At 45.9% G+C, this 8,497-nt stretch overlaps 1 protein-coding gene across 1 annotated transcript in view; it reads left to right on the forward strand.

Moving 5' to 3' along the window:
- efnb2a (ephrin-B2a) overlaps positions 1–8,497 on the forward strand; it is a 24,029-nt gene that overhangs the window by 9,426 nt on the left and 6,106 nt on the right. The gene's annotated exons all lie outside the window — the stretch shown is intronic.

An 8,497-nucleotide genomic window follows, 5' to 3' on the forward strand; every position in this document is an offset into this window, starting at 1 on the left:
CTGTCTCCCACAGTCTTCTGTCTCCATCTGTCTTCAGCCTTCTGCTGTCCTGTCTCCTGCTGTTTTCTGTCTTGTCATGTCCATGCCTCCTTCTGTCCTTTGCCTCCTGCTGTTCTCTGCTTCCTGCCCTCTGTCTTGTTTTGTCCACTGTCTCCTGTTGTCTTCCATCTCCTGCTGTCCTCTGTCTCATCTTGTCTTCTTTCTCCTTCTGTCCTCTGCCTTCTGTTCTGTGTCCTGCTGTCCCAGAATAAATGTCCAAACTGAAGACAAAGCTAACTTTAGGAGAAAAGCGACTAGAAGGACGATTTCATTAAAGCTGTGGATCACAAACGACTCCAGTTTGATTTTTACAGGAAATATTTGACCAGATTTAATTTTTAGGTTTTTGACATTTAAAATAAAAATTGTATAAAATAAATGTGTGTGTGTGTGTGGACCCGTCAAAGTGTGATACGTCTCTGAAGACTTGTCCTCCAGTAATTAATTATTCGTGTTTAATCCTCACGTCGCTCCACACATCTGAGGCTCGAACCATCGGATTAACGCGGCCTCCTCTGAACCACTGTCAGGCCTGCGAGCTTCTCGTTTCTTCCCACATCAGTTTATAGGAAGGTAAACAAAGTGAAGACGTTGGTGCGTGTCTTCAGGACGTGTCCTCGGGACGTGTCCCTGCGTCCAGGCCGGTTTGTCTCGTGCATGTTTGTGTTTGTGAAAGTGGAGCCGCAGTCAGAGCAGTTTGACGTGATGGTTTGTGGCTGCGTGGCCTCCTGCTGAGGAACGAGGGATAAGAGGAGGAGTTGAAGAGAGGAGGGGAGGGGGCAGAGGAGGAGGAGGAGGAGGAGGAGGAGATCAGAGATGGGAGGATTTGCAGCTTCAGGTTTGAAAGGGGCAGAATCACAGAAATTGTCTGCTGTTCCAGCAACACTCTGGTCTGTATTAAATAAATAATAATAATTAATAATCAATAATAATAATTAATGATCAATAATAATAATAATTAATAATCAATAATAATAATTAATGATCAATAATGATCCATCTGGCCTCCCTGCTCAGACGTGTTCGTGTGGGAATCGCTGACAGGAAGTGGACTTCAGCTCCTTCACATCACTAATTAAACTCCAACAGGACGTTTGGGTTTGTGTGATTAGCGCTGGTCCGTTGGCAGCTCTGGTACCGTCGCCGACCCGGTTTCACTCCGGCCCGTTTCAGCGGGTCAGGGGGGCCAGAGAGGACCAAAGGCGCCTGCTGTCAGACGTGATTACAGCGCTCGGCTGCGATGGGCGCCGCCGCCACGTCCTCACGCTGTGGGGAAACCCAACAGGTGGCGCCGGCGTTTGGATCATAGTCTGACCCTGAACCAGTTCTGTCCGTCGAGCCGACCCGTTTCAGAGCGGGTCGGCTGCTCCAAAAAGCTCCAGTTTACCAGCAGAAATACTAAAAGTGGTCATTAAAAAAAGATCGGACAGAAAATTAACCAAAGGGAACCGAACTCTGAGGTTCTGAAGGTTCTTCTGTCGGGTTCTGGTTATTTGAGGGAAAACCTCCAGGAGGTTCTGAAGGTTCTTCTGTTCTCCGCTCAGAGTGTCGTTTTCAACTGTCCTGACCCGAGGAGCGGCACTAAACAACTGTTTGGTGTGTGTCTCTCTGTGTGTGTGTGTTCTTCAACACATTTCCATTTGTTTAACACACGTGACTCAAACGTTTGAGTTCTGAAACAGGATTGCTCACTTCACCACCGTGTCACACCTGATAAAAGCTCCACATGTTTAAAGGACGTGTGGACATCCAGTCCAGGTGTTTAATGGACGTGTGGACATCCAGTCCAGGTGTTTAATGGACGTGTGGACATCCAGTCCAGGTGTTTAATAGACGTGTGGACATTCAGTCCAGGTGTTTAATGGACGTGTGGACATCTAGTCCAGGTGTTTAATGGACGTGTGGACATCTAGTCCAGGTGTTTAATGGATGTATGGACATTCAGTCCAGGTGTTTAATGGATGTATGGACATCCAGTCCAGGTGTTTAATGGATGTATGGACATTCAGTCCAGGTGTTTAATGGACATGTTGACATCCAGTCCAGGTGTTTAATGGACGTGTGGACATCTAGTCCAGGTGTTTAATGGATGTATGGACATTCAGTCCAGGTGTTTAATGGATGTATGGACATTCAGTCCAGGTGTTTAATGGACATGTTGACATCTAGTCCAGGTGTTTAATGGACGTGTGGACATCCAGTCCAGGTGTTTAATGGATGTGTGGACATTCAGTCCAGGTGTTTAATGGACGTGTGGACATCTAGTCCAGGTGTTTAATGGACGTGTGGACATCTAGTCCAGGTGTTTAATGGACGTGTGGACATCTAGTCCAGGTGTTTAATGGACGTGTGGACATCCAGTCCAGGTGTTTAATGGACGTGTGGACATCCAGTCCAGGTGTTTAAAGGACGTGTGGACATCCAGTCCAGGTGTTTAATGGACGTGTGGACATCCAGTCCAGGAGTTTAATGGACGTGTGGACATCCAGTCCAGGAGTTTAATGGACGTGTTGACATCCAGTCCAGGAGTTTAATGGACATGTTGACATCCAGTCCAGGTGTTTAATGGACATGTTGACATCCAGTCCAGGTGTTTACTGGATGTATGGACATTCAGTCCTGGATGGTACGGTCCAACCTTCACCTGTGGTCAGGTGGTTTGGATCATCGCTGAAAGAACCAGATCCTGGACCCCAGTGCAGTGTGGCCGGGCTCAGCCTTGAGAGACCAGATCAGGAGCTCCATCGTCCAGGAGGAGTAGAGCTGCTGCTGCTCCTCCTCATCTGAGGAGGTTCAGACATCTGATTAGGACAGCTCCTGGACTCGTGGACCCAGAACTCAGTTCTCGGGTTTAGAGACACCTTGGAGGACCTGGAGAGTGTCTCTGTGCAGACGGAGGTCTGGGTTCCCCTCCTGGACCTGCTGGACGGATGTTGAGGTGTTTGAAGGGTTCTGATGGTTCTGATCAGATCTTAAAATCAATAATCGTGTTTTTGTTCATGAAGTCGGTCGTAAACCTCTGAATCCTGTCAAGAACCCGGTAGTCGGTTGTTTACGGTCCTCTCCTGGTTCTGGAGCCTAGTCCTGGTGCTGCCTCTGCTGGTGGCTAACTAAACCCACTGGTGAGGTTCTGTTTGAGCCCCCCCCCCCCCCCCCTTTACAAATCAATTCCCACCTCCCTCCCTCCCCCGAGCGCTCCGGATTAGCTGGTTAACCTCAGTCAGCTTGGCTGTGGGCCGCTCCAGCTTGGCCCGGTCTGACAGAACCGAAGCGAGCCAAGTCCTTCAGCCGGTCTCGGCCGACTCAACAATCGCATTCTGTTCAGACCCCGGACCGGGCCGCAGTCCTGGCACCGGCAGCGGGGCTTTAGACGGCATTTAAAGGGAGAGGACGACTTTGAGCTGAGAAAGTTCCTGAACAGACTTTAAACCCGGGAGCTGCCGGTTCTGGGTTGGTTTGGACCTTCGGTGGGTTTACAGGAGCAGCTCCTCAGAACCTCACGGTGAAGATGTTCAACAACGTCCTGCAGGATCCTGATGATCTGTTGTTCTACCTGCTTCATGAGAAGAGTAAACATGTAAACACACAAACACCGGGCAGGGGCGGGGGGTTCTGCTCCTCCGTCTGTTCTGAGAGTCTCAGGTCAGCGAGGAGGAGGAGGAGGAGGAGGAGTCTTGTTAGCATGCGCTCTGTGTTCGCTGCCATCAGTGTCTGACTAAAGCAGCAGGAGTCAGATCAGAAAGATGGTGGCTCTGAGAAGGAGGAGGCGCTCCTGCAGCTGATGTTATGAGCTGCAGGCAGGAGGTGAGGGGAGACGGAGGTTCAGAGGAGGGGGTTGGTGTGAGCAGGGTGGAGAGAGAGCTGGCAGCTCGTTAGCCTGTGTGTTACCGACCCGATGGACCCCCTTCACCTCCCATCAGCTGAACCTCCATACAGGAGCAGGAAGGAGGAGAACGTCCTGGTTCCTCTCCAGCCACCTGATGTTCCTCAAACTCACGTTTGTGGTCGTTCTCCAGTTTTACAGCTACTGGGCCAACGTTTGGGGTGGTAGTAGCTGGGAGTCCTCTCCACCACAGACTGAGGGCTCAGTGATCGCTCAAGATTTTACATCATTTTATTTTGAAGGTCAAACCGCTACAGCTCCGTCACTTTATTTTGAAGGTCAAACCGCTACAGCTCCTCACGTCTCAACACAGGAGGACATTAGAGTGAAACTCTGTCATGGACGGCAGCGGGCGGTTTGCATTCCTTCAAGAAACTTTGTTTTAGAATATTATAGTTTTTGAATATTTTTATTTTCTTGGTAACACAAGAAGCAACAAATGACTCAACCTTAAATTTGTACACCGATAATAAACTGAATTTATGTTCATGGTATTTTTGAGATTAGTTTTGAGTGTTATAAAATAAAATTTTTGGACACATCTTAAAGGATGTGTCCATATTCTTAACTGATATAAACTTTTGACTTATTTTAACACCAAAACATTTTTTTTACTGTGTTTTTCACGGTTTTCAACGACCAGTATGTACTTTTTTAATGTTCCAAAGAAGATGTGTGAATCTTTGCACAAGTAAAATAACCTATTCTCCTTAAAACAAACAAACAAAAAAAGTTTTAGATATTTAATTTAATGTTTTTAATTTATTCAGCCTCGATTGTTGAACTTATTTCATTTTGAGGGATTTTACTGTGGAAGTATGAATTCTTTCTGTGTTTTCCTAATTACTTCTGCACATTTTGCAACATTTTAACTTTTTAACATTCAGCTTATTTAGAAGATGGCTGTTATGACTTTTTTTACTTTGAAAATATTCAACTTTTACTTAAAGGTTTTAATTTAAAATACATTGAGATATCTTGAAATCCTTCAGAAACGTTTATTTATTTGAAATCTAATTCTGTACCGCTAATGCTAATGCTGCTATATTTAATGCTAGATCCGCTGCTAATGCTAACTCTACAGCTGATGCCAATTCTTTCACTGTCAATTTTACTACAACTAATTCTGTTTATGCTATTGTTTATTCTACTACTGTTAATGCTAATACTGGAAATGTATCTAACCAGGTTGAGTCCGGTCCTCTGGACGGATTCTTCTTTGTTGAAACGTTTCATCTTTCATCCAAAAGACTTCTTCAGTCTGAGGAGCTGCAACAAACTCAGTCTTATAAACAGCACCTTCTCGTAGTGGATCAACCAGTTTGCTGATGACAGCCAGAATTTGTTATTCACATGTAAAAGGAGGACCATCAGCCTAACAATTAATGGTTGGTGCCCTGATGACCGCTTGCTATTCACAGAGAGCTGAGTGATACTAGCAATAACAGCATTGTAAGAGGGGGACAGTTGAACACGGAGGCTCCACCCCTGTTTAGTGATGGACGATTTCTCTTCACAAAGACTTCTTCCTTCACTCTCTCAAACCAACGTTCAAACCAACATCTTCAGCTCTGAATGAGTGACCTCTGGCCTGGAGATGAGTGTAGACCACAGAGTCCTGGCCTGATGATGTTGCTCTTCAGTGTTGGGCCATCCTTTTGGCCAGTGGCTGTTTAGTTTCCCCGTTGTGAAACTGATCACCCTCCTGACACTGAACGGCATACACATGACTCTGTGCCAGGTGACTGGATCTTTGGGATGAACCAGTCCATCCATCCATCCTAGAGCCTGTCTTGTGTGGGATTTCTCCTTCTGCATGGCTCCTGAGTTAGTGGGGACGCTGTCTGCTCTGTGATACAGAGTCCTGATGACTTCTAACTTGTGCTCCAAAGGGTGATGGGAGTCAAACTGCAAATACTGGTCTGTGTGGGTGGGTTTGTGGTACACATCAGTTTGCAAATGTCCTCCATCAGAGACGGTCACAGCCCTAGAAAGCCAGCCTGCCATTTTTTACATCTTCTCGTGTGAACTTGATGTATTTATCCACAGAGTTGATGTGATCAGTAAAATGTTGGACTTCCTGAGATTTAATTTTAATCCAGTTGTCGTCAACATGCCTGAACCAATGACTTGGTGGTGTCCCTGAAAATGAACACCTCTACCTCTTCCATGTACAGGTTGGCCACAATAGGAGAAACTGGAGACCCCATAGCACACCCATGTTTCTGCCTATAATATTGCTCCCCATATGTGAAGTAGGTTGACTGCAGGCACAGTTTCAAGAGTTGACAGTTGTTCTGTGGAAAGCGTGGTCCTGCTGCTCAGAGTGGTGTCTGATTTTAATCTTAAACTGACCACCTCTACTGCATCATCAACAGGAATGCACGTAAAGAGTGATGTGACATCAAAAGAGACCATTGTTTCATCAGTCTCCATGATGACATCCCTCACCTTATCCACAAAGTCCATGGTGTTCTGTATGTGGTGTTCTGAGCTGCCAACTAAAGGGATGAGTACAGACGCCAGATATTTGGAAACATTGTAAGTGACAGAGTTAATCATGCTAACAATAGGTCTTAAAGGTACACCTTGTTTGTGGATTTTAGGTAAACCATACAGACTAGGTGTGGCCTCCCCTGGGTACAGTCTGTGGTACAGAATACAGTCAATAGCCTTGTCCTGCGCCAAATGTTTCAGACAATCTATTAACTTCTTCTTGTAACCACTTCCTGGATCTCTTTTCAGCAGTTCATAAGTGTTTAAGTCACTAAGGAGTGTCATAACTTTCTCATGATTGTCTTTCTGGTTCAAGATCACTGTGCACCTTCCTTTGTCTGCTGGGAGGATGATATAGAAGTATACGTGTTGTCATCATTGTATATTTCCATACAATGCTGAGTCTAGTTCTCTGCATTTAACCCTTCACACCTGGGATACACCCAGGTGGAGCAGTGGGCAGCTGTGTAACGCAAGTTCCCGGGGAGCAATTAGGGATTAGGTGTCTTGCTCAAGGACATCACACCATGTGATGTTCATAATGGTAATAATTATAACAATGACCGATAATAGTAATTATATTGCTGTCATTTCTACTACTGCTAATTCTAATTCTACTACTGTTAGCAGTGCTGCTAATGGTAATACTGCTGATGCTACTTCTGCAAACTCTACTGTTAATGTTTGTGTTAACACTAATTCTGCAACGGTCACTGCTCATTTTAATACATTTGATGCTAGCGCTGCTAATGCTGACTGATGCTAATTATAGTTAAAAGCTAATGTTTTACTAAATGTAACTAGCATTTAGCCTTTAGTACATTTCAGTAAAGCCTCTGAGAATGTTCACTCTGTAAGAAATGCACTTTCAGTTCATGTTTTTGTTTGTTTGTTTGTTTATTGTATTTTGGTCCATGTGTCTTGCTGTTATTTTACACTTTGGTCAGGAGTTAGGTCGATGAGTGTTGCTATGGGAACCAGCTGATTAGACCTGCTCCGTTAACAGTTTTTGTCTGTTGCTCACCTGCAGATGGTTTCTTTGTCTTGTTAGCGCACCTCAGTCCTCTTCAGGCCTGGAGGCCAGTTTGGTTTTCAGATCTGAGGTTTAGTGTAGTTTTTATTAAATAACACGTTTTTTAATAAGCAGCTCCTGCTCTCTCGGGTGTCGTAAGCACTAATGTACAATAAAGCCGCGGAGCTGCCCGACACGGGCACGCCGTCATGGCCGCCTCGTTCACAAGGCCCATCAGAACCGTTAGACACATTACAGTCACCATTACTCAGGCTAATCGGCTTCAGGGAGGGGAAACGTTCCACCGGAGAACCGCGGCAGAGCTGATGAGCAGGCAGATTGTGATTTCATTAAAGAGGGATGAGTCACATCCCTCTTGCCGCGGTTCTGTCGTCTCTCACTCGGTTCTGTCGTCTCACACACGGTTCCATTGTCTGTTGTCTCACACACGGTTCTATCGTCTCACACTCGGTTCTGTCGTCTCACAATTGGTTCTATCGTCTCACACGTGGTTCATTCGTCTCACACTCTGTTGTCTCACACTCTGTTGTCTCACACTCTGTTGTCTCACACTCTGTTGTCTCACACACGGTTCTATCGTTTTACACTCGGTTCTGTCGTCTCACACTGTTGTCTCACACTCTGTTGTCTCACACACGGTTCTGTCATCTTACACTCGGTTCTGTCGTCTCACACTCGGTTCCGTTGTCTGTTGTTGTCTCACACACGGCTCTATCGTCTTACACTCAGTTCTGTCGTCTCACGCTTGGTTCTATCGTCTCACACGTGGTTCATTCGTCTCACTCTGTTGTCTCACACTCTGTTGTCTCACACATGGTTCTATTGTTTTACACTCGGTTCTGTTGTCTCACACTCTGTTGTCTCACACACGGTTCTGTCGTCTTACACACGGTTCTGTCGTCTCATACACGGTTCTGTCGTCTCACACTCGGTTCTGTCGTCTCACACTCTGTTCCGTTGTCTGTTGTCTCACTCGGTTGTCTCACACATGGTTCATTCGTCTCACACTCGGTTCTGTCGTCTCACACTCTGTTGTCTCACACATG

This window comes from Nematolebias whitei, chromosome 13 (assembly GCF_014905685.2).
Source record: "Nematolebias whitei isolate Nwh7 chromosome 13, NemWhi1, whole genome shotgun sequence".
In the NCBI taxonomy this organism is placed as follows: Eukaryota; Metazoa; Chordata; class Actinopteri; order Cyprinodontiformes; family Rivulidae; genus Nematolebias; species Nematolebias whitei.